This window comes from Balaenoptera borealis (assembly GCF_965194805.1).
Source record: "Balaenoptera borealis genome assembly, chromosome: 21".
Classification (NCBI taxonomy): domain Eukaryota; kingdom Metazoa; phylum Chordata; class Mammalia; order Artiodactyla; family Balaenopteridae; genus Balaenoptera; species Balaenoptera borealis.
The window spans coordinates 32,356,066-32,383,741 of NC_138880.1; the positions used below are offsets into that span (position 1 = coordinate 32,356,066).

At 39.1% G+C, this 27,676-nt stretch overlaps 1 long non-coding RNA gene across 2 annotated transcripts; it reads right to left on the reverse strand.

Annotated features, from left to right (window-relative positions):
* LOC309619445 lies at positions 1–27,470 on the reverse strand. Of its 2 annotated transcripts, none has more exons than XR_014238968.1 (3): positions 27,396–27,470; positions 12,667–12,875; positions 1–9,031 (listed from the first exon to the last, which is right to left on the reverse strand). It is a non-coding gene; the product is annotated as an uncharacterized lncRNA (long non-coding RNA). The 2 variants fall into 2 exon arrangements; XR_014238969.1 differs by lacking the exon at positions 1–9,031 and adding an exon at positions 9,049–10,657.
* Positions 27,471–27,676: the final 206 nt, after the last annotated feature.

Consider the following 27,676-nt stretch of genomic DNA (forward strand, 5'->3'; position numbering starts at 1 on the left):
TTTATTTCGGCAAATATCTTGAGAATATATGATATAGAATGTGCTCTGCTGGACTGGTCACTTAGGGGTCTACACCTGCTCCTGAGAGACCTCTCTTCTTATTTCTGACACATTTCTGGTTCTAAGAAACCCTGAAGAATTCTGGAGGCTCCTATAACTGACTGGGAAATGATGAATTTTATGTGACAGATTTTCTTATCCCCAAATAGCAACAGGTCCGTACAACGTTGTTATTTGTACGTGAAAGAAAACGAAATAAAGCATCTCAAAGAATCTCAGATTAGTAAAATTAGAAAAGAGATTTATAGATGCTGCTTCTACACCTCTACCATTGCACACACATTTTTACTTCCCTCAAATACATATCTTTTTGATTAGGGGTCGATGAGGAAACAAGGATCAGTTTACAGAAAAGATGTTGAGGCCAAAAGAGGACCTTGATATTTTCACAACTGAAATATTTAGTATTTTACCATAGCACTTCAAACTATTACCTTAAAACCACATTTACTTTGCTCCAGACTTCAAGATGACCAGGTGATTAGAATCGCTTACAGGTTTAATCTAGAAACACTTTTTCACTCTCTACTCTGGGCTGGACATTGGACTATAAAATGAATAAGAAATCATCCTCTCTCAAAGGGCTTACTGCTTGGTTGGTAGAGGGAGACATGTAAACAAATAGGTGCAGTTCTGTGATGTGTACAGAGCGCAGTGGAGGGATGGGGGTGGGAGCTCATTAAAGGATTCACAAGAGAGGTGACATTTGATCTGTGTCTCAAAAGATGTGTTGACATTTGCTAGGCAGATGGGTTTGAGGAGAAAGGAAACTTCCATCAGAGGTAGAAACAGAAACAGATACAAAGGAATAAAATAAGATGTTGAGAACAGGTTACTGCTTGTTGCTCTTGGTGACTGGAGTATAGCAAGGCTTCTAGTAAGGAGGAAAATGAAAGAGCATTGTCTTGGAGGAGTCTGTAGTGGACCCTGGATAAAATATTTTATATCTTTATTAAAATCTTATTTCATTTTTAGTTAAAAGAATATACTTTTAGAGTTTTAAATGGAAGATTCCAGATGCTGAAACTTTGAACCCTTAGAGTAAATGTATCAGAAACTATAAGAATCACAGTTGCTAAAAATTATGCAATATTAATCTATCAATATAAGTGGTCTTTTGTTCAAAGAGCAAACCACAGTGATTTTGTGAAGTAAAGAGAAAAATCTTCTACCGGCCAAGAGGAATAAAAAGAACCCATGGGATTCACATTGCTTTCATAAAAGCATGCTTTCAATAGTCCGCCTCAAAATCACCGGCGTACTTGCTGGAAATAGCAAATCCCTGACTCTACTGAGGCGAACCTGATTCGGTGGGTCTGAAGATGAGGCTCTGGACTCTGCACTTCTAATAAACTCCCCAGGTGATGGTGTGTCCACAGAAGGGTGACAGCTGGACTCCCATAGTGAAAATATGTTCAGTACTAGTTTTGTGAACTTTGGGGCGTATTTGTATGCTTCAAATATATTTGATTGAGAAAGTGGGAATTTTCTCCCACTTAATTTAGCTGATAACAAGATATGGCCATGTGAGGCCATAACCAAGCCAAGCCGTTGCCCACGTGGGTAGTGTCGTACTCTAGTTGAAGGCCAAGTTCCCATCCAAAGCAGTGGTCCTGAAAGCATAGACCTAGAAAGCAATGGGAGATGCAACCTCAGCGTCCTTGCTCTTTGTTGACATTCAATCTGCGTATTCTCCACGTGAAATATTTCATCAGGAAAAGCTGGATTGACCTTCATTTGAGTTTGTATCAGCTCTTTTCAGATGTATCAACAGACAAAAATTTAAATAGAAGAGTGACTTAATCACTGTGGCACCAAAGAACAAGCTGCGTTCTCTCTTTCAATGTTCTGGGTACATTGCGGAATACCTAGCTGGGGGTGGGCATTGTCTCTGCTGAATACTATCTGCTTAGGCATATTCTTTTTGGTTATGTTGGTATATTTTTAATGTTGATTAATAATGAAATTATTGGCTTAGTTAAAAATCATTGAGGGATTGCAGTTCTGATGTTGAAACTTAAACTTCTGAAGGGTGGGACATGGGGAGATAGAATGTGTGACTTGCACTCCTGCCTCCCCAAATTCCTTCCATCTTTCTCTGTTTTCCCTTCTTTGCTTTCTCCACTGTCTGTGGCTTGTTTACGCCTCTCCTCATTCTCCTGTCTTCTGTTAAAACAGGCGACAGCAGGGCAAACAGGATTGAGAGTCTCCTGAGTGTCAGCTTGCCTGTTTCATGATCTGATGATTTTTCAGAGTTAGTTTAAGATGTGTGGCTCAAAGTTTATCTTCATATTCAATTGCTAAAATAGTCCTTATAGCTTTAATGTTGTTTTACATTATATAATTTAATTATATAATTTAATATAATTTAATGGTGATTATTCGTTTAATGTGTAATGAGTTGTTTAATTTACATGTTAAAATTGTACTTAGAAAAAATTGTCCTTTGTTCTCCACTGAAAATGAGTTTACTTTGGTATATATATATATATATATATATATATATATATTTTAGTGGCCAAATTGGGCAAACTGGAAAATGTTGAGAAATACTATTTAAACTTTTCTCATCTCAGTTACCAATGAGACAGGGCAATTTTCTTTCAGGGGGATTCTTTAGAAATGCTACAAATCCCAACAGATTTCCATCTACTAAATTGGAAGTTTTAAAGCCTCCCCAAAATGGGTGGGAGGTTTTGTTTGTTTGCTTGTTTGTTTGTTTTGGTATCTTTGAGATTATTTGAATAACATTAGAAGCAGATAAGAAGTCCTGGACTTAACATAAGACCAGAACACACTAGATGGTGCTCTTATCCTAACAGCAGTCATGCACAGGAAACAGTGCTAGTTAGAATAAAGCTAGAATAAAAGAAATAATGTCCAGGGTGCATATTGGATTTTTGCCTTCCACCAGAGGATACACTAATATCAGATTATATAATTCACTTTCACAGCATTTGTATTTTACTCAGCAATGACTTGCTGAAGTTTTGCACTAGCACAGCCTTGTTTTAATAAACAGATGTGTGTGCGTGTACAGGAACATACGTGTATGTTGTACTGGGGCAGCTGTACTGGTTTTATCAAATTTTATCTCCCATGTCTTAAAGGCACACAGTGTTCCAGTCAGATTTCCCTGGACATGGCTTACATCTTCCCATCCCCTTGTCCCGCACGTTTTTCCCTCCTTGTGGGATAGCTCCATCACCCGTTTCTGACAATGTCTTGCTTATTCTACAAGACCAAGTTCAAATGCAGTGCCTCCACGAAGCCATTCCTGGTTGCTTCAATCATTCTTTCTTTACTTTGAATTTCCATGACTCCTCCTTGTACTTCTCTTATGCATATCATACTCTGCCTTGTGTTATTTGTATACTTACTATATCCTGTAAACTCCTTGAGAACATGGACAATTTTTAATGCAGTTTTTCTCCTTCCTCTTCCTATATCAACCTTTACATGAAGTACTACATCTTGAATGTAACTGGTGCTCACAAATGTGCATACAATGAAGGATTAAAAGAATGATGAAATGAATTTCTATGAGAAAAGCATTTGTTTTGGATACCTGTTTGCTTTCCACCCTTCACCACTCTGCTCTGGACCCATCGACCATTCTTTCCCTCTGTCTTCCAGTTGGCATGGCCAGTGGAAGCACAGCAAGAAATATGAAGATAAAAGAAAAGAAAAGCAGAGGCATTTATTCTCCCTCTGAGTCAAGCCATCGGTTGGCCAAGCTGCATGTCTTCCCTTAAAGCCACAGCCCTTGGCAAGCATCTGTTGACAACTCCCTTCCTTTGCCCCTTCAAGCCCACGGGGTGAGAGCTTTGGATGCTTCCCTGTTTCTTTATTAAACTCTCTGCAATCACCTGTTTTGAGTGTGCCACCCATGACCCATGTACAAACTATGACCCATAAAAGGCCCTTAGAAATGAGTTATCTCATCTGAGAAATTACTCTTTCTGAGAGTGACCAAGGCCTCACATCTTGAGGACAGTTCAGATAACTGAGATTTGATTTTACCTTCACTCTCAGGTCAGAAGACAGCCTACTCTGACTTAACGCAAATGCTTACTCTCACTTGCAAAGGTGTCCAAAATACGCGTCTTAACTATTTGAGAACATTTACTAAATGCCTGGAAAAGAAATGATCTGCAATATTAGTAACAGCTTTCCTTGTGTATAGCCTAAGTAATATTTATGTATTTTCTCATTTTAAAACATTCTATCAGGTTTTTTCCTGCTGACACACAGAATCACTGATTCAAACAATCAAAACAGTGGATTTCAAACCACTCTCTGAGGGGCCTAGGATTCCCAACTTAAATTTTTGCTTCAACCTAAAGAACAAAATGCATTTGACTTTGAATCTTTTAGTGAATATCTGATCGAGATAGGAATCAAGTTATCAGAAATTATCTGAAAATGACAATACTGATCATGGCATGTAATAGGATCCAGAGGAAGATCTTTTCTGCTCACCAAAAAAAAAAAAGACTTATACTCGTTGAGAAACCCCTTCATTGATTCTCTTCCAACGTAGACAATGGTGTGTGAACTTTTTTCAGCTATAAAACAGCAGTCATTTATGTCGCTCACAGAGGTTTTAAGATGATTAAGTGGCACAGCATATACACAGCAACATGCTCAGGGCTGGCAAAGTGTGGCATTTATACTAGTTTTCTTCTTTTCCTCAGAGTCAGACAGTCACTTTTTAGATAATCACACCAAAGCCCAGGCCTCCTGACTTCAAGGTCAGGGCTGGTTCCACCTTACTGACGCTGCCTTAATTTGCCTTTACATACATTAATTTCTTTTCAGCTATAATGTTCTTTTTGCAGGTGTGAAGAATATAACACATCAGGAAAATATAGGCTACAACATGGATTCTACTCAATATTAGAATTTCTACAATTATTTTGTTATCTGTAAGCATATGCAGTCAGCCTTTTAGACATTTGTTCATTTTCTTTCCGATGTTTCTAAACTATGAAATAAGAAAGCCAGAGCCTGTGTGATTAGAGTGTCTGATCTTTCACTCATAATTTGCTGTCTTTTTTGAGATTGTGAATTAAATGACCCCTTTGACTGTATTTGTGTTTCTGGCCTAATCAGTAAGGACATTCAGTTTCTTAGTTGTCAGTAAGCTGCCCCTTGACCTCCCTGATGTGTCTTCCAAGTACCAGAGCCGGAATTGCAGGCCCCCCTCCATCTTCATAGGCTTCATAGATTCACAAAGGTCTAGACTTCTGATTCAGTCCCGCATCAGCCTGGTAAGACCTTGTGTCTTCATTTTAGTAACAGCAGTCTGTGTTCTCCCCAGGAGAAGTCTGAAGTCCAGTTTTTACCCTGTTTTCTGTAACGAGCTCATAGTTTCCTCTCTGTGAGAGCTCCTGTTCTGATGATGAATTTTTATATTAGTCTTTTTTTTTAATGTGAGGCTTCTGGGGATTAGGATCCATCTGGGCACGTATTTCTAGGTTTCCTGACCCAAAGAACTATAGAAAAATATTTTAAGGAGATTTATTGAGAGTGTCTCTACACCCTAGAAAGAGAACCAAATGGCTACATTAAATATGTCTGATAGGAGATTCCATTTCCATTTCCTCTTCACGGGGAATCCTGCTAACACTTTGTCGTTGTCATTGAGAGAATGACCCCTTCCAGGCCTGTTGCCGCTTCCATTCCGATTCTTGTCTGCTCCACAAGTGATGTAGCAAACTGCTAGCATCCAGCGCCCTTAAAACTACTTTCAGATTCTCCATCTCTGTTTTTATTTTTTTTTTATTGGAGTGTAATTGCTTTAAGATGTTTTGTCAGCTTCTGCTGCACAACGAAGTGAATCAGCTGTATGTATACATATATCCCCTCCCTCTTGGACCTCCCTCCCACCCCCTCCCATCACAGAGCACTGAGCTGAGCTCCCTGTGCTGTACAGCAGTTTCCCACTAGCTATCTCTTTTACACATGGTGGTGTGTGTGTGTCAGTCCCAATCTCCCAATTCATCCCACCCTCCCCTTCCCCTGCTCTGTCCACACATCCGTTCTCTACGTCTGTGTCTCTATTCCTGCCCTGCAAATAGGTTCATCTGTACGATTTTTCTAGATTCCACATATATGCATTAATATACGATACTTGTTTTTCTCTTTCTGACTTACTTCACTTGTATAATAGACTCTAGGTCCATCCACATCTCTGATGATGCAATTGCTCAAAGTTTGCCTCAAATATTAAACGTTTATTACTCACTGTTTATCCACACTTAAAGTGCCCTGGAGAGTGCTGGTTGCCAAGTTGGGATGTTATCATGGGAGTGGCCGGGTTCCAAGGTCTCTGCCTCTGCGAGTTTCGTTCTCAGCTCTCTCTGAACTGTGCTTCACTGCAGCAGAGAGGAAGCTTATAGGCCACATTTTCTCATGAGAAGAGTTCCCTCTTCGCTTGAAGCGCAATTTGTAAATAATAAATCCAACCATATTTAGATGCTTTTCATTTTACACAGTTTAACATCCCTCCTGCTAGCAGTGGTTCGGGGAAATACCTGTTTGTACTTTTACACTTTTTTTTTCTGAAATTTTTGCTCATTACGGTGAGGGTTACCATTATACCCTAAGCTAAACCTTGTTAGCATATGAATGACAAGAACAATGTTTGGCTTTGGGACCTGATTAGTTCAGCACACTCTGTTGATGCTTCCAGGTTTCAAATGTACAGGGTTTTTTAGTTTTTTTTTTTTTTTTTTTTCACATTCACAAGTAACTTCCAACCTCTTATCTACAGGAGGAGAGCTACAAGAAACAGCACTGTCTATTCTTCAGTCTATCCATAATTCAGTATATTGCATGTTTACCTTCTTCTGAAAAACAAATGCTTAAGATTCTATACACGATGACTTTCATCAAAATTCCTTGAGAGATTTTCATAATCTCTTTTATAGTCTATGTCCAAGAAGATGACAAAATTTAAAAAACTAACTTATTAGCTAGAGAAAGCAGTCACAAGACTGGTTTGTCACAAGAGAACCAAATCCAAATTCATCATCAAAGTCTCTTAAAATCTAGTTTTAATAAATTAGGAAGTAGAAAGACACATCATGGATTTCAATGCCTTACTGAGTGCTTGAGTTATTGGCAACAATTTACCAGACAACTGGAGGTCTGTTAATAGTGAACATGTCTAAACTATTAAGTGGCTGCATAGTTTTGATTGACAAAAATCCTAATTAAAACATTTTTGGAGTGGTTTTATTTGGTTTGGCATAAATGATTATCAACTAGTATTGCATTGCAAGACAGAACAACGCAAGCATCACTGAAGCCATCCTTGGTGGCAGGACACCTACAGAAGACGATGAACAGTAGGTTATTCTGAAACACTGCTGTGTGTTAAGAAATGGGATGATTGCAAGGAGGGTATGGAGAAGAAATGCCTTCAAGTTTCGCTAAAATACAACTTCAACAATATTGAATGGGAATGAATTCCTAAGAAAGAACAGTAGTGTGTAACCATCAACCTGAATCTAAGATAACGATGCAAACAACGTTAGATAGTTGAAAAATATTCTGAGAGCAGTTTACAGCCCAAGGAATGTATTACTTTGTATATAATGGAAAACACCATGTATCTTTTCTACTGCAACCATACACATATATAGTGACATAATTAAATAGGATTTATTGCTATATATTAAGGATCTTAATAATTGTATTTGGCGAGCTTAAGGAAAGCATATTTTTATGAAACTTTATCAAATTTTTGAAGTAAATTTCATTTGGATCTGTTACTTTCGCTTACATCCTAAACTCTAAGCTCTTTTTTTTCATGTGTAAGGCTTCCATTTCCTATGGGGATATTTAGCTGTAAACTCCTTCTTTACCTTTCTCTAGAAAGCCTGTTAATTCTAAAACCTGTCCCCTTAATTCTACTAGACTTATGTTCTGTACAATTCGATAATAATGAAAAAAAGTATCATAGTTAACACCAGGATAAAATTCTAAGTGATTCAAAATCTTGTACATTGCATGATTCTATGAATCTGCCATGATGGAATGAAGGAAATACCACCTTTAATTTGCATAGAAAACATTTTGATATGCACAAGAGATTTTGGAAAAATAGAGGTGCTTGCTGTTAAGATGTTGACAAATGAATATGCCAGAAATTAGCCTTTTCAAGCTGGCGTATGTTAGCTTTCTGAGGGCTGTGCTGGCTTGATATATCCCAGAGTAAGTCAGTGTGGTAGGGTCGGATGTGGACTCAGGCCAAACTGTATCTCACTCTCTTACTCAATTTGCTCTCTCTCTCCCTGCTGCCCTCCCCCACTCTCTCTTACTATCTTTAGCTTAAGTCTGAATCTTAGCATTATTGCAATAAGGTAGTTCGCTTGTACCAATAACTTACTTGTCAGGAGATATCTGTTATGAACAGTCTCTCCTAGTAATATATACACACATACACACACACAGACATCTTCTTTACCCATTCATCCATTGATGGGCATTTAGTTTGCTTCCATATCTTGGCTTTTGTAACTAATGTTGCAGTGAACATAGGGGTGTATATATATTTTTGAATTAGTGTTTTTATTTTCTTCAGTAAATACCCAGAGTGGAATCGCTGGGTCTTATGATAGTTCTATTTTTAACCTTGTCAGGAACCTCTGTAGTGTTCTCCACAGTAGCTGCACCAATTTACATTCCCACCAGCAGTGCATGAGGACTCCCTTTTCTCCACATCCTCACCAGCGCTTGTTATTTGTTTTATATTTGATGATAGCTATTCTGGTAGGTGTGAGGTGATATCTCATTGTGGCTTTGATTTGCAGTTCCCTGATGGTAATGTTGAGCGTCTTTTCACGTGAAGACATTAACATTCATAGATGCAGGCTAATCCTCCTTTGATTACCAGGCCAATCCTAGTCCCTTTCCTGGAGATAACTGTCAGTTTGATGTGTATCAAAGAGGCTGAAAGAGGCTGATGTGTGAAGAGGCTGAAATATCCTGCAGCAGGAAAAATGATTAAGCAAAATGTAGCATCATTACACTATGTAACATTTATGCTCCTTTTTTTTTTTTTAATTTTATTTATTTATTTTATTTATGGCTGTGTTGGGTCTTCGTTTCTGTGCGAGGGCTTTCTCTAGTTGTGGCAAGCGGGGGCCACTCTTCATTGCGGTGTGCGGGCCTCTCACCATCGCGGCCTCTCGTTGCGGAGCACAGACTCCAGACGCGCAGGCTCAGTAGTTGTGGCTCACGGGCCCAGTTGCTCCACGGCATGTGGGATCTTCCCAGACCAGGGCTCGAACCCGTGTCTCCTGCATTGGCAGGCAGATTCTCAACCACTGTGCCACCAGGGAAGCCCCTATGCTCCTTTTTAAGAGGACAAGTGGATATGTAAAGTTTTCATGAATAGCAAGTGAAAAATTGAATTTGCAGTGTATACAGTATGTTCCATTTGTGAGTTTTCTAAAGACACACAAAACGACACTTTACTTAAGCTCTAGTGGTGCCTCTAATTTAGTCTCTGTCCCCGCGGCTCCCAGTGTACGTCTGGGTCATCGCTCGAATGGACTCTGGGTCCAGACTCTTCCCTCTGTACCATCCCCGATTCTCTGCTGTACGTCCCACCACACAACTGACCAGAAAGAAGAGTTAGAGGCTTGAAAAAGAGAAAACAAAAGAATAAATGAAAACAAAGCATAGAATTCTTCTTAGAATTCTTCATTGTCATGAAAACTTAATCATAGGAAATGGTCTCTCAAAAATGCCATGGATTCTCAGATTCAGTCAAGGAGTTCACAAATATGTTTTGATTCCTCCCTCCCTCCCTCCCTCCCTCCCTTCCTTCCTTCTTAGATCTAGCTCCATGAAGGAGTCAAGTAAAGGAGAAACTTTTGTAAAAGATAGTGATTAATCTCTGGGTGAGCTCTTTGCCAGATTCCTACAATTTTGTGTCTAAGGGAGGGACCAATGAAGAAAATGTAAAAAATTTCAGTTTCACTGAACTTCAGTAAACAACTCAAGCAACAAGGGACCATTTGAATTGTTTTAACCTGGGTCTCCCCCAAAGCTGACCTGAGATAAAGTTTGCTGGCAGGGGTCTATGTGGAATACGCTCCCAGGAAGCAAACGTGAGAGCCCGGTAGAGCGCAACCAGGAAGGAGGGAATATTAATACAAGATGTGTTATCCAGTTGGTGATCACTGCATGTGACAGATGCGTGATTTCACAGATGTGCTATTTCATGATGATCTGAGAACCTTTATGGAATGCATCTCAGAATTGCCAATCTGATGGAGGAAAGGAAAAAAAGCACTTTTCTGTGAGTTTCTCTTCTCCGTTTTCAAGGATTTTCTCACAGGTTGTCAGCTCTTCTGCGTTTTGGCTTTTGAGCCAATAGTCTATGCAGGCTTCCCATGCCTCCTGGTAGAAGAAGGTACTGGGAAGGAGGCTGGAGAGGAGGGGCCAGTGCCTGAGGTGAAGCATGTCCCGGCCACACCTGTGCAAAGGTGATGGCGGTTCACGTGTACCTCGTCACCGCAGCTGTAGCCGAATGTGAGGCGAGAGCACTTGGAGGTATCAGATCCATGATTCTTGAAAACTGTCAAAATGGATTACTGGAGTCACATATTTGTGGGTGAAAGTGAGTGTTGTATTATATTTAATATATATGTGATCTCCCTTTCTTCTACCACCTGCCATTATAGGATGCAGGGATTTTAAATGGGCAGATATTTTAAAATATTACACAATTTTAAAATATATTTAAATATATAAAGTGCACTACTTGACAGCAGGAACCATATTTTCTCTATTTTACTATTCACATGCTTAGTAAAAGGACGGGCAATCAAAGGAACTCAGTAAAGACTGGGTGTCAATGAAAAGAGCTTCAAAGACACTTCAAAGTAAGGTGAATCCACTTCTATTTCATTATATTCACTAGTTTGTTGTATTTTTTAGATTCCACATATAAGTGATATCATACAGTATTTGTCTTTCACTGTCTGACTTATTTTACTTAGCATAATGCCCTCCAAGCCCATCCATGTTCCTGCAAATGGCAAAATTTCATTCTTTTATGGCTGAGTAATAGTCCATCGCATATATACACCACATCTTCTTTATCCACTCATCTGTTGATGGACACTTAGGTTGCTTCCATATCTTAGCTATTGTAAATAATGCTTCTGTGAACATTGGGGGTGCATGGATCATTTTTAATTAGTGTAGGGAACAAACTAGTGGCTACCAGTTGGGAGAGGGAAGGGGGAGGGGCAGGGGTAGGGGATTAAGAGGTACAAGCTATAAGGTTTAAAATAAGCTATAGGGATATATTGTACAACACGGGGAGTATCGTAAATATTTTATAATATTATAAATGGAGTATAACCTTTAAAAATTATGAATCACTATATTGCACACCTGTAATTTATATAATATTATACATCAACTCTACTTCAATTTAAAAAATTAAGTCAGGGACTTCCCTGGTGGCACAGTGGTTAAGAATCCGCCTGCCAATGCGGGGGACACAGGTTCGAGCCCTGGTCCGGGAAGATCCCACATGCCACGGAGCAACTAAGCCCGTGTGCAACAACTACTGAGCCTGCGCTCTAGAGTCCATGAGCCACAACTACTGAGCCCGTGTGCTGCAACTACTGAGCCTGCGCTCTGGAGTCCACAAGCCACAACTACTGAGCCTGCATGCCACAACTACTGAAGCCCATGTGCCTAGAGCCCGTGCCCTGCAACAAGAAGCCACTGTAATGAGAAGCCTGCGCACTGCAATGGAGAGTAGCCCCCATTCGCCGCAACTAGAGAAAGCCCGCGTGCAGCAACGAAGACCCAGTGCAGCCATAAATAAATAAATAAATAAATAAATAAATAACTTACTTAATTAAAAAAATTAAGTCAAACAAACAAAAAAGTAAGGGGGCGAGGTCCAATCCAGTTGTTCCTTGCAATACCATACAGGTCTGAGGGGGTGAACCCGTTCTCTGTTCATAATCTACTTCCCCTTTCCTCCTGATAAGTGTGACAGCAGACAGGAGAGGTGGATGTTAGGTTGGCTGAGTAGGATACTGTGGTCGAGTGAGAGAGAATTAACTACTCTGCCGAATATGCCGGATACTTCATAAATCATGGATGGTATGAACTCATGCTCAGGCTTTGTTTTTCACCCCTAGATTTCCTGTCTCATGATCCCCAAGGTCTGCCCAAGAGCTCTCAGCCATTTGTTATTTTTACATCCACCCTTTTCAGCTCCTATTTTAAATTATAGCCTGAAAATAGTTGTTTGTCTCAGAAGTAGTATGGGGCAGAGCTAGAAGTTAGCAAGTAGTATCTGGAACTTGCTATGCACCACCCTGAATTCCTTGTGATCCTGCCACTGGCTTCTCAACAAATGGCCTGATTTCAGAAAAGTAACCACTTAAATGAGAACAGTCAAATGCAATTCCAAATCAGCAAACATTGAGTCTTTGCTAGTCCACAGAGCCCCATCTGAGAAGGATGCTGGCTTCTCCTGCTGTTGATCTGTTTACACCAAACTGATTGGATATTTTTATCTGTTTACGAAGAGGTGCAAAGTGTTTACATAGCACTGACCTGTTTCTGTGGATCTGGGAGAGCTGTTTGCAATAGAATGTTTTCTAATCTTCCGTGAAGCTCTAATCGTTTGCATTTAGTGAGGCCTCGGTTCCAGCGGACGGGAGCTGTTTGGAGAATGGCTCCACTTCAATACCAGTCTTATTTTCTTTTGTCTTTGAGAGAGTGGTTTTAGAAGAGCTCCCCATGTACCAGACTGCTTGTCTTTTCTGTTAGATTTGATTTAAATTAAACACTTTGGATTTCTGAAAATGTGTATTTTTAGCCATTAAGAGTTGGGCATTTTGCCTGTGCTGTGCAGCAGCAGAAAATAGCCTAATAGGACCTCTGGTTTTCCATGAATTTCTCAGAACCACAGTTTCCACTGAAGTATATGCACCCCATCTTTGGTTTATATAAAGTATTCCTGGATGCGTCCCTGGGAAGCACAACTAAGTTTCGGTACATTTTAATGAGGCATCATCTCACAGGCTTGGGGAACTTTTCACTTAGGGCTAGGTTGTACATCTTGGTAAGAAGGAAGCAAGGACGGTCTGACTCACCCTGCAGGGCAGATGGGAATAATGAATGATGCCCATGACAGCATTTTATAAGTGACAGGAAACTGAATATGTATCAGGTTAATATCAATGTATGTTTTATTTGATTCCAACCCTGAACTCTATTCCTTGACTTAAATTCATTAGCAGGAAGTGGAATGTAGGAAAAGCACTGAAATGAAAATCACAGGCTCTGTGTTGTCAACTCCTCTAAGTATATAAATAATATTTGTTAAGTCTCTTATCTTCTCTGGGCCTTAAATCCTCACTGGTAAATGAATTGGCTGAGTTAAGTGATCTCTAAATTCCTTTCAGCTCCATAACTCTTTGTAGCTACAGTACAGACCCCTGTTGAAATGGAAAAGCTTGATGTCATGCTACCTATTTATGAAATAGGATCCTTCAGCTTTTTATTCACTTTACTTTCAGATAATTGTCTTGATGGAAGACCTTTTAAAGTGACTTTAAGGCATGTCCCCTTGCCTGCTGATTCTTATAGCAAAATAATCATATCATATTGGTCCCATGATATATTATGAAAAATCAGATTTGTTTAAAGTGCAAGACTGTTTCCACTTCAGTTAAACAAATTTAAGTAAAGGGATTCTGGAATGAATATACATCCCTCCAGCCAGTACTCCCAGCCCCGTCCTCAACTTGGGTCAGTGGAGCAGGAGAGAATTGATGACAGGAAGGAGGTGAAGTTGTGATGTTTTCAAACCAGCCTTCTGACCAATGTTCCAAAGCTTGTTTCACAGAACACTAGTTTCATGAGATTTTACAGATAAGGCATGAAAGAAGTTCCATGATCAAATGAGTTCGTGGAAACATTACACTCAACAAGTGTAAACAAGATTTCCTTACTTTATAATTTTCTTGGAGCTTTTTAGATGCTAATGGACATTCTCCATCTCCAAAAGAGAGATATGACATGTACGTTGCACAAACATGATTGAACATGAGACCCTTTTATTTGAGGAAGCTTCATAGGACTAGGTTCCTCAGAGCACACTTGAAGAAATTTGGCCTTTGTTTCTAAGGAACCAAAATTAACTGAGGCAAGTCAATATCCACTGAGATGCTAAAGAAAGGGATACTTTATGGCTATGGTAATTCACTAATGTGGCTTCTGAGATGATAGGATTGCATCAAATTGAGTAATATTAAGGATTAGTTTTATTAGTTTTATAATAAACTAATAATAAACTAGGGGTTTACCTAAAACCCACCTCACCAGTTAAACTAGTTTGCCTTGCACAGAGCTCAGTATACCACCAAGGGTATGTAGACATTTCGTAAATGCTATGGATGCTGAAGTTTAAAAATTGTTAGACTGCGTTTCTTGGCTTATTAGTAAAAATTTTATGGTTGCCTTGTTCTCTACCTCTTTTCTTCCTTCAGCAAACATTCATTGAGCACCTCATCCTGAGTGTTTTTCCAGGCTCTAGTACTATGTCATTGACTGCCCCCTCACCCAAGGCACAGACCCTTCCTCAACAAGCCATACTTCAGTAGGAGAAGCAAGAATGTATTTTTAAATTGGAATACAAGGTGACAGACGTAACATTTAAAGCAAGTCCAAAGCAGAAAGGCAATGAGGAGGAGAGAGAGCAATTAATTCTCAAAGAATGCAAAGGAATGTTTTCTAGAGAGATGCCTACCTAAGTCTTGAAAGCAGAATAGAAGTCTAGTACCAAGATAAAAAATGTCAAAGGCGGGCTTCCCTGGTGGTGCAGGGGTAAAGAATCTGCCTGCCAATGCAGGGGATACGGGTTCAAGTCCTGGTCCGGGAAGATCCCACATGCCACGGAGCAACTAAGCCCGTGTGCCACAACTACTGAGCCTGCACTCTAGAGCCTGCGAGCCACAACTACGGAATCCCGCGTGGCTAGAGCCCATGCTCCACAACAAGAGAAGCCACCGCAATGGGAAGCCTGCACACCGCAACGAAGAGTAGCCCCCGCTCGCCGCAACTAGAGAAAGCCCGTGCGCAGCAATGAAGACACAGTGCAGCCAGAAATAAACAAATAAATAAATAAAATATTTTTTTAAAAATTCAAAGAAAAATCAAAGGCAAGGAGATGGGAAACAATTTGATGAGATTGGGAAAGTATAAGGCAGTTGGTATGACTGCAACACAAAGGGGAAGGAACAAAGTAGAAGATATAAGGCTTAAGAACTTGGCAAAGGTCAGAGTACTAAAGCTTTCTGTGCTTGGTAAAACTTCTCAGAGTCTGACCCATGCGATGAAGAACTAAGAGAGGTTTTTAGGGAGGGGAGACATGTTGGAGCAAAGCCTTAAAAGCTGACCTTTGAAGCAGTGTAAAGAGGCTAGAGGTGGGGAAATCAATTAGTAGATATTACAGTTAACCAAATGAGGGGTGATGGGTACCTAAACCAAGGCACTAGCAGCAACACATTTGGATGGGACATATTTGAGGTACTGATGATGTAGATTTCATAATACTTGTTAATGATTAGGTTGTATGGAATGATAGGGAATGGAAAGGCTTCCAGGTTCATGCATGGATTTTTGCTTGGGAGATTGGATAATGATGTGTGTAATGAGATAGAAAATACAGGGAAATGGACATTATTTTCAAGTGTAAAAATGTAAGTTCATTTTTCACATACAAAATTTGAAGTGCTTTGGGGATATACAGGATGAGACCCTCACAGATGATTGGTTATATTTGCCTTGAGTTCCACAGAACTGTTTTGTTTAAAGTTATATATTTACATTCCATCAGCCTTTAGGTGATAGATATAATAAGCTTGAAATTGAAAATATAGCCTTAGAAGACCAGAAGAGATGAAAGAATAAGGAATATCATTGTGCCACAAACAAAGGGGTAGAATCATGGAAAGGAGAATGAGAAAGTTTTTATTCCAAGATGTAGGAATGTAAGGTGCAAAGACATAGAATAAGAGAATTTTAAAGAGGGACTTGTCAAAAAAGGAAAAAAAAGGCAAAGACCAAATGCCTCAGAGAAGTTTTCTATGCTAAGACTGAGACTTGTTTTAGGATTTGGCAACATCAAGTCATTAGTGAGCTTTGCTCGAATGATTTCAGTGAAGCCAGATTGCCTTAAGTGGTTAGATACAAGCAAGAACAATGCGTTTTAGTCATTTTTTCCCAAAAAAGTTTGGCTAAGAAGAAAGGAAGAGAAAGATAAGAATAGCTAGAGAGGGATGAAGGGTCTAGGAAAAAAATGTGTTTAAAATGTAGTTGTGTGTGTGTTTGTGTGTGTCAGAGAAAGAGAAAGAAGAAGGAAGGAAGAGAGGGAGGGAAGGAGGGAAGGAGGAAGGAAGGAACGAAGGGCGGAAGGAAGGACCAAACATGTTTGTAGGCTACAGGATCTGTAAGCGTTGGCACATTTGGGGCCAGGCGATACACTGTGTATGGGCGTGTTGCCAGTGGTGGAGTGTCTTGTGCTTTGTAGGATGTTTAGCAGCATTCATGGCCGCTGTGTGCTGGATATCAGTAGCATCCCGACCGGATGCCAGTATAGTAGCACTCCCCTGTGACAATCAAAAATGTCTCCACACATTGCCAAATACCCTGGGGAAGGAGGCAAATTATTCCCAGATGAGAACCAATGGGCTAGAAGAGTGGAAAAGGTTGCTCATGTAAGAGAGAGAAGAGAAAAAATAATGCAGAATGCACTGAGGTAGAAGGAGCCTCTGGGATTCAGAACTTAGATAAAGGTGCTTCCTTTGTACAGAAGAGACATATCTTCCTCTGACACCAAAATGAGGAAGAAAAAAAGGATAGGGATGCTAGGAAGTTTGCATTTGGGGATGGAACGGTGGGTGGCCAGAAAATCAAGGGGTGACTTCTGTTTCTTCTGTGAGTTAAGGAGATGAGGTCATCTGGTATAAATGAACAAGCAACAAGCTGAGTAGGAGGAATGAGGAAGTGGAAATCACTCAGGATGTTGAAGCTGAAGTGAATGTGACAATGAAATGCCCCAAATTTTAAAAGTATTGAGGAGTTGTAATTGAGGCCTCAAGCGTGAATTTGAACGAGTCCCAGTTTCAGTACGTGACTGATTTTCCCCTCAACACATCTAGCTCCTCCGTTAAAGAAATGAAGAGGATTGCTACGGTGTTGGATGTTTGTGGGTCAGGTCGGGAAGATGGCATAGTAAAATAGGTTGGATCACAGACAGACAAAGACATAACTTCAGAGGTTAGTGGATCTTAGGCAATGTCTGGTTCAGTGGTTTCCACGCTAGAGTCAATCAATGAAAAATTGTTAAAAAAAAAAAAAAAATCAAATGACATTGCTTCAACTCTTAACTCCAGAAGTGATATCTGAACATTTGCATGAGACTCTGTATAGTTCATATAATAAAAGCCCTTTTAATACTCCATTTTGTGTACTGCATTTTCATATTTAACTACTTAGTAATGATATGCTTACCTTTTACTTATTGATTTGTCAGATATCTTTACATATTAAAGAAATCAACCCCATGTGATAAGTAGTGTAAATATTTATCCCAGTTTTCTGTTTGTCTTCTGACTTTATCTTTGGTTTTATTCCGGAATTTCTAAATTGGAATGTGTCAAATACATCAGTATGTCCTTCCATAGAAGTTTTGTGACATATTTAGAAAAGGTTTCCCCATATGGATATGATGAAACTATTCTCTATGTTTTCTTCTAAAATTTTATAGTTTTGGTTTTTTATATTTACATTTGTGGGCCACCTAGAAATTTATTTTAGCCTAATAAGTAAGCTAGGGATGCAATTAAGTTGTTTTTAAGAGGGTATCAATCACCCAAACATAATTTATTAAATGCAACATTTTTAGCATTGTTATGTGATGCTACTTGATCTATAAAAACAAATGCATGCAGTTATTTGGGTTTGTTCAGGTACCTCTATTTATTCCATTGTTGTGTTTGTTTATTTTTGGATATGGATATATTTAAGATGTCCACAAGTAATACACATGATAATAGAGTTACTTATTAGACTTAACTCCTCATTTTATGATGAGGCCCCGAGAATTTAAGTGGTTTATCAGTGGTCATCCAAGGAAGCCCACTGGAACCCCAGAGTCTTGTTTCTCTGTTGAGTTTGGGTTACACTATTGCCCTTCTAGCTTCTTATGGACTAATTCTATTATCAGCCATTGACTAGGTCTGTGATGAGTCAGTCCTCTTGAGTGGTTAGTCATTGGTCACTCAGGTAGCCAGATGAGGGAGTTCATCAGATGACTGATGGGAAGAGAAAATGTCTGGAGAAAATGACTACTCAGTAGTCATGAAAGTGCCTTACTCTTCATATTATGTTGCAACTGAAGGCAAAGGATTGTGAATCCTTTGGGTTATGGTAGAAATATTGGGCTGAGATTGTGTGGCCCTGGAATTGGAATTTGGAGATGTGCCCAAAGAAGGATAGATAGATACTTAACAATAACTATGAACCCATGAACCACTAATTTTCAGTGGTTTGTGTAAAAGTGTTTCTCTACAAAAATTATGCATTGGTTTCAGTTCTTGAAAAACGTTTTCTTTTGTGCTAGTATCAGAAAGAAAAAAGAACGTTCTGTTGATTTGTTGAGCTCTTGTAGTTCTTACTTCAAAGTTATAAGATCATTGAATTTCTCAATTTAGAATATGTTAATATTAAGTGGAAAGATACTGGACAATAGTTCTTTGGAATTATTTTTAGAGTTTAGGAAAATAAGTGAGCCACACAATTTTTAGAACCATCCCCAAAAGACAGAGCAGTTACTTGATCATTTAAATGTTTGCTTTTGATTAACAAAGCACCATAGAGGTCCTTGAATATATGAAACTCCAGTTACAAGTCAACTGTGTTGATAAATGAAAGAGAGAGATGAAGGAGTGGTTTAAACTCCATTAAACCCTAAACAAAGATGTTGTTTAGGGTTTCATTCCCAGCCAACATGTACAGATACATCTGGTAGTAGTAGAAAGATTACCTGCATAGACTTTACCCTTATAGGATAGGAATTCTTACTATTAGTATTTAAATTAAGTGTAGTTTGAGCATTCAGGGGACATTTTATCAAGTTCAGGTCTTCTTTGCTCTCCTTATTCAACATAAGGTAATGCGGGTAAATAACTACAATGCAGAGACAAAAAAAAGATTTTTGAACATTGACTCCAACAACAGATGTATGGCAAACATTGGCTGGTTTGAAACTTTAGCCAACTTAATAATTTGATGCCCTCTGATTTGCAAATTGCCTTAGTGCTTCCAAAATAAGTGTTGATCAACTAACTGTAGGAGAGGAGTGACCCATATTCAACCATGAGACCCTTAATTTAACTCTCTGTAGGAGCCTTAGGGTTCAAATTAAATCCTAAAGCAATAGAAGTTAGAGTTTTCTCGTGGACTCTGAGTTATCATATACACACTACATTTTAATGTTAGATGCACCCTTTTTTGGGCAAAGAAAACACTTTGGGAAACCTACTGGTTAAGAGTTCCACAATTGGAACTTTGAGCAAAAAAAACCCCACAATGTTTTGCCTAAGCTGAGAGTAGCTGAGTCATTAAGTGAATCAGGATGTAACTTATGGTGAATATTGTGTAATATGATGAAGCACTTGAAAGGTTGGATTCTTTTCCTTTCTTGGAGGATACTTGTTTAAATTAGCTCTTACCCACTTGGAATTCAGTTTAGTGATACTGGTGCTGTGAGGATGCTGCTAATTGCAGAGTTCCAGAGTGATATTAGGCGTATATGACAAGTTGTGAACACAATCAGTCTCTGATCGAGGAAGGCAATACTTCTGACAAGGGCTTAGCTTATCGTATAGTAGTGATGGGGCCAAAGTCTGGATGCACCAGAACCTTTTCTTTCAGATCACCTATGCCGCCGTGGATAAAACTGCTGGCTAGGTCTACAGTAGATGTTCTTTGGATAAAAGTATACTCTCCTAGTTTCCCTTCCATGTAATATTCTCTACCCATATCAAAGAGCCCATCCTCTCCCACCTCTGTCTTTCTGTATTAATGCATGTCCTCTGGAAGAATCCAAGACCAGCCAAATATGTCAACATGAAGTTAATAAACTATTGTGTCTGGGTTAGTCACATTTAAATTTTTTTTGAAACCACAAATTGAAAGTATATATTACTTCTCAAAAATCTTCAATACTCATATGACACATGTATCCTTATGGATTAATTTTAGGATCAGTGATTGATTTTAGGATTATGATTGATTAGCGGAATTTTGAATAGTTTTTTGAAAACCTCATGAGTGTGTATCTGATTTTGGTGTGTCAGATATATATACCAAATATATATATATTTCATATTAAATATAATTCAACTTATATTTGAATGAATGCATAATAGTACCATACATACATTTAAAAAGTGTTTCATATATAAGCTAAATATTTCCTCAAAGCAATTTTATGCAGAGGCAAGCAGGGAATATTATTAACACACTTTCTTCAGATGAAAACCTTGAATCCCACATCAAGACAAATCTAGGCCTAGATTCCAGTGTTGATAATGCAGTTTACTCCTCACTTTGCATAAGAGTTATTAGGCTAAAAATTCTAAGGAAAGAACAGTGTGTGATCTCCATTAAAAAGGTTTTTTGATCCACCAGAGGGCAGACAGCAGAAGCAAGAAGAACTACAGTCCTGAAGCCTGTGGAACAAAAACCACATTCACAGAAAGATAGACAAGATGAAAAGGCAGAGGGCTATGTACCAGACGAAGGAACAAGATAAAACCCCAGAAAAACACCTAAATGAAGTGGAGATAGGCAACCTTCCAGAAAAAGAATTCAGAATAATGATAGTGAAGGTGATCCAGGACCTCGGAAAAAGAATGGAAGCAAAGATCGAGAAGATGCAAGAAATGTTTAACAAAGACCTAAAAGAATTAAAGAACAAACAAACAGAGATGAACAATACAATAACTGAAATGAAAAATACACTAGAAGGAATCAATAGCAGAATAACTGAGGCAAAAGACAGAATGGTGGAATTCACTGCCACGGAACAGAATAAAGAGAAAAGAATGAAAAGAAATGAAGACAGCCTAAGCGACCTCTGGGACAACATTAAATGCAACAACATTCACATTATAGGGGTCCCAGAGGAGAAGAGAGAGAGAAAGGACCTGAGAAAATATTTGAAGAGATTATAGTCGAAAACTTCCCTAACATGGGAAAGGAAATAGCCACCCAAGTCCAGGAAGCACAGAGAGTCCCAGGCAGGATAAACCCAAGGAGAAACACGCTGAGACACATAGTAATCAAACTGACAAAAATTAAAGACAGAAAAATTATTGAAAGCACCAAGGGAAAAACTACAGATAACATCCAAGGGAACTCCCATAAGGTTAACAGCTGATTTCTCAGCAGAAACTCTGCAAGCCAGAAGGGAGTGGCATGATATATTTAAAGTGATGAAAGGGAAGAACCTACAACCAAGATTACTCTACCTGGCAAGGATCTCATTCAGATTCAATGGAGAAATCAAAAGCTTTACAGACAAGGAAAAGCTAAGAGAATTCAGCACCACCAAACCAGCTCTACAACAAATGCTAAAGGAACTTCTCTAAGTGGGAAACACAAGAGAAGAAAAGGACCTACAAAAACAAACCCATAACAATTAAGAAAATGGTAATAGGAACATACATATCGATAATTACCTTAAATGTGAGATTAAATGCTCCAACCAAAAGACACAGGCTCGCTGAATGGATACAAAAACAAGACCCATCTATATGCTGTCTACAAGAGACCCATTTCAGACCTAGGGACACATACAGACTGAAAGTGAGGGGATGGATAAAGATATTCCACGCAAATGGAAATCAAATGAAAGCTGGAGTAGCAATGCTCATATCAGATAAAATAGACTTTAAAATAAAGAATGTTGCAAGAGACAAGGAAGGACACTACATAATGATCCAGGGATCAATCCAAGAAGAAGATATAACAATTATAAATATATATGCACCCAACATAGGAGCACCTCAATACATAAGGCAACTGCTAACAGCTATAAAAGAGGAAATCGACAGTAACACAAAATTAGTGGGGGACTTTAACACCTCACTTACACCAATGGACAGATCATCCACACAGAAAATTAATAAGGAAACATAAGCTTTAAATGACACAATAGACCAGATAGATTTAAATGATATTTATAGGACATTCCATCCAAAAACAGCAGATTACACTTTCTTCTCAAGTGCACGGAACATTCTCCAGGATAGATCACATCTTGGGTCACAAATCAAGCCTCAGTAAATTTAAGAAAATTGAAATCATATCAAGCTTCTTTTCTGACCACAATGCTATGAGATTAGAAATCAATTACAGGGGAAAAAATGTAAAAAACACAAACACATGGAGGCTAAACAATACGGTACTAAATAACCAAGAGATAACTGAAGGAATAAAAGAGGAAATCAAAAAATACCTAGAGACAAATTACAATGAAAACACAACGATCCAAAACCTATGGGATGCATCAAAAGCAGTTCTAAGAGGGAAGTTTATAGCAATACAAGCCTACCTCAAGAAACAAGAAAAATCTCAAATAAAGACTCTAACCTTACACCTAAAGTAACTAGAGAAAGAAGAACAAACAAAACCAAAATTAGTAGAAGGAAAGAAATCATAAAGATCAGAGCAGAAATAAATGAAATAGAAACAAAGAAAACCATAGCAAAGATCAATAAAACTAAAAGCTGTTTTTTTTGAGAAGATAAACAAAATTGATAAACCATTAGCCAGGCTCATCAAGAAAAAGAGGGAGAAGAGTCAAATCAATAAAATTAGAAGTGAAAAAGGAGAAGTTACAACAGACACCGCAGAAATACAAAGCATCCTAAGAGACTACTACAAGCAACTCTATGCCAATAAAATGGACAACCTGGAAGAAATGGACAAATTGTTTGAAAGGTATAACCTTCCAAGACTGAACCAGGAAGAAATAGAAAATATGAACAGACCAATCACAAGTAATGAAATTGAAACTGTGGTTAAAAATCTTCCAACAAACAAAAGTCCAGGACCAGATGGCTTCACAAGTGAATTCTATCAAACATTTAGAGAAGAGATAACACCCATCCTTCTCAAACTCTTCCAAAAAGTTGCAGAGAAAGGAACACTCCCAAACTCATTCTATGAGGCCACCATCACCCTGATACCAAAACCAGACAAAGATACTACAAAAAAAGAAAATTACAGACCAATATCACTGATGAATATAGATGCAAAAATCCTCAACAAAATACTAGCAAACAGAATCCAACAGCACATTAAAGGATCATACACCATGATCAAGTGGGGTTTATCCCAGGGATGCAAAGCTTTTGACAAAATTCAACACCCATTTATGATAAAAACTCTCCAGAAAGTAGGCATAGAGGGAACCTACCTCAACATAATAAAGGCCATATATGACAAACCCACAGCAAACATCATTGTCAATGGTGAAAAACTGAAAGCATTTCCACTAAGATCAGGAACAAGACAAGGGTGTCCACTCTTGCCACTGTTATTCAATGTAGTTTTGGAAGTCCGAGCCACAGCAATCAGAGAAGAAAAAGAAAGAAAAGGAAAGAAATTGGAAAGATGAACCGGTTTGCAGGGCAGAAATAGAGACACAGATGTAGATAACAAATGTATGGACACCAAGGGGGGAAAGTGGCGGGGGTGAGGTGGTGGTGTGATGAATTGGGAGATTTGATTTGACAGCTAGACACTAGTATGTATAAAATGGATAACTAATAAGAACCTGCTGTATAAAAAAAATAAAATTCAAAAAAACCCCAGAAAACAAACAGCAACAAAATAACCGTTCACTGACAAAAAAGGGATTATAGTTATTTACTGATTTTGGACTTGATTGATACCCTGTAGTTCCCTCACCCTGTGGCAGAATCATCTGTGCTCTTTAAAACAGACGAATATGTGACCTTGTCAAACTGCTGTGGACACTGTGAAGTGGGAGAGGGGTCAGAAGAGAGTGAAGGAGAAGGTTTAGGGTCTGGTAGGGGGTGCTTTACTCCAGGAACCCTCCCAGCACACTCCACCCACTGGGAAGAGAGGGAAGTTAAAAAAAAAAAAAAAAAGGTTTTCTTCTCAGGGTGAGGCTTGGGCCAGGAAATGGTTTTATCCTTTGGATCTGTGGTTCGTGGCTTGTCCTGGACCAAAGATGTCTCTGACAACCTGTGAGGATGTAAAGCCCCAGCTAAGAAGATGCTCTTCAAAAAAAAAACAAAAAGCGTTTTCTTCTCTACCCATTTGTTGAAAGGATGTCCAGCCAGCAAATTAAGGTGTAGAGAGCTATGGCAAATATTGTTCTAAAAATTCAACTGTGTTGAAATCTTAAGAATGTTTCCTTCACTTTCTCATGTACCCACAGAATTTCAGGGAGAGCCACAGGATGACACATGTTGCAATACCGTGTGGAAATGCAGACTCATGTTGAAATCTTAGTCAACAACTTTCAAAAAAGGATAGTGAGATGTGGTGAGTCACGAATTATGAGTGTAGTCCAGGGCTGAGGTTATAGAATAATTTCAGATTGGGTATGCCAGTGAGTAGAGGGGAGAGAGGAGCAATGACGAGGCATTTTAGGTGGAGAAAACAGGATTATCCAAGCCCCAGGGATGTGAAGACCACAGAATGATCAGAGAAGGGCGAGGCTGGAAACCAACAGGGTAGAAGGAGCCAGTTGGTTGGAAAGATACACTACAAGGCATTATAAAGAGCTCTAGATGCCATGCTAGAGGTTTGGGACTATTTGCTCTAGGAAAACATACATTGTGATCAGAATGATGGTTTGGAAGGCATAGAAAGTGGATGTGATTGAGAGAGCGATGGATTATACAGAAAGAGAAAAGATGTGGGTTTGAATGCAAACAGCAGTAGTTGGGATGGAAAGCAGGAAGCACATCTGAGAAAATGTTGGTATATTTGACCAGGTTCAGTAAGAAAGTGAATGTGGGAATGGGAGTAGAAGGGGAAAGAAGGACTAAGGATAGTCTCAATTTTTACTTCAGAAACCTATGGGGATTTAGAAATGCCATTAACTAACTGGTCTTTAAACATCTAAGGAAAGGGAGCTCTGGAAAGTTGAGGGGATGGCAGGAAGAGTTATACATTTGGTTTGGGACATACTGAGGGTGCAGTTCCAATGAAGCATCCAGCGTTTAAAAAAAGTGAGAAATACAAGTCTGGGGTGAGGGACAGATGCAGAGCTTCTCCATCAGGATTTGAAGGATCATTGGGGTCCACTGGGATCCCTCTTAGAGAAGAGCTGAAGTGATGAAAACACTTGGGGCAAGGGTATTGGACAGAAAGAAGGCTAGCAGAAGAAGCAGAGGACTAAGCATGACATCCTGAGAAACCCTAAGATAACGTGCTGGAGCAGAGGGGATAGCTTTGGGGAGAAAGGAGGAGGTGAAACGTCAACCAGGGGAAAGTGGTGTCAGAAACCAAAGGAAGGTCACTGGAAGGAGGAGAGAATGGTCATCAAATTCAGTCATCACAACAGCCTCATGTGTGTGAGGACTGAGAAGAGAGTCCTGGACCTGGCAATGAGGAAGGCGTTTGGTGCCCTCTGAGAGATGAGGACCACAGTCAGGCAGCAGTGGGGCGAGTCACTGGGAAAGGAGGGAATGGAGAAGAAAAAGTCTGTTCAGAAATTTACTGGTGGATACTTTAGACGTACACTAAAACATTTATCAACCATGTTCTGTGTGCCATGTACCATTACAGGTGCTAGAAACACAGGGGAAAATTGGACAAGATCCCTGCCCTCAACAAGGGCGTTTTCTATTCTGGGAAAAGGGAGATGTGTAAAGAAATCGTCAAGGAGTCCATTTTAAAGCATATCTGTCCCAGAGGATCCAGTGCTCTCTCTTGTAAAGACCCACTAAATTGCATATGATGACACAGAGAATTCAGAACATCAGAAATGAAGAACCACAATCAAACTATTGTTAGAATCGTGACCATTTTTCAATTAACCATAAACTCACTAGAACTGGATTGATCAGTAAGATTGGAAGCCCACAGTGCTTTTCACTTGAAATACAGTGAACTCTCTGGATTGGGAAAAAAAAACGTAGAAAGACCGTTCATGGATCTACCACTGGCTGCACACTGAGGTCTATACCAACTAGAAAACTTCAAATACTTTCCATTACTCAGACGATACCTCTCCTGCCTCCATGCTTCCCTTCCCAGAAACATTTGGCAAAAGCAATGGTCAAAACACAGCGGAATAAAATAGTAATTGACTGTAGTTTACTGCATGCAACGGCTATAGTCCATGTAAGGAACACTCTGGATGGGGTTGGTGGAAACATTGCAGAGCAAGATTGTAATTTTTCAAGACCTCTCAGTTTATAATGTCATCAAATCAGACAGCAGTTGTAGTATGTTTTGTCTTTGTCTAGAGTGTGGATAGACTTCTGTTCATTTGAGATTGAGCAAAGTGAAACAAAACAGCACGGCATTAAGAAGTATTATTGCAATAGAAATTGAACAGCGCCCTGAAAGTCCAGAGTAATGGCAGCCCTCTGAAAAGAGACATCCATGAGAAAAGTACACAGAACTGTCAATAGACTACAAGAACACATGCCTTCTATAAAAAGAATCGAATTTCAGATCAAGTAGGAATCAACTCAAAATGCATAAAATAGGACAAAGAGGATTATTTAAATATTTATCTTAATAAAACTGTGCCTATTGGTATCTCATCAAAAAGATACATAGCTACAACTCTAAAAATAGAAAAACAGAAAACAGAAAAAATAACTTTGCCTTTACTCAGTCTCTTGAACAGGAGGAATTACATCCTAAACAACCTAAGATTCCTTTCATCAAAAGTTTTCTTGTTATGGTAACTCTGTCTCCCTCTTTTTCGTTCCCCCAATATCCAATATCCAATTATCCAAACTCTTCCTCTGTCTCCGTCCCTCTTTCTCTCTTCCCAAAGGAAACAATGCCAGCAGCCCGTTCTGACTTTCCTCGCTTCTTCCTCTCTCCCTGTCCCTTATCAGTTCTTTAAATCTTTAATAAGCCAATTTACTCTCTTGGCTTCTTTCAGTTGTCTGCTTCAGCTGTTAGCCTATCACAGCAAATCTCCAGGAAACTAGGAGGTAAAAGCAAAAATGTCTCAAAGAGGAGGTAGATAAACTGAGAGTACTTACCTGTGAATAAGTTTTATTCCAGAGACACATGGGCACAGTATAGTACTGAATGACCACATAGTTGTGTCATAACTGTCATTCACTCCCCCAGTATGTATTTGGAGGATTGTATGAATCATGCTGGAAGCAGGGTCCATCAATACTCTTCAGAAACTCAGCAGAGAGAGCAACTTTTCCCTTCTTTTTTGGTGACCAAAACAAGGGGATAATGACATGAAATGAACAATAAGAGCAAATCTAGAGATATTCCGTCTAGTGCCCAAGATTACCATTCTCACCAA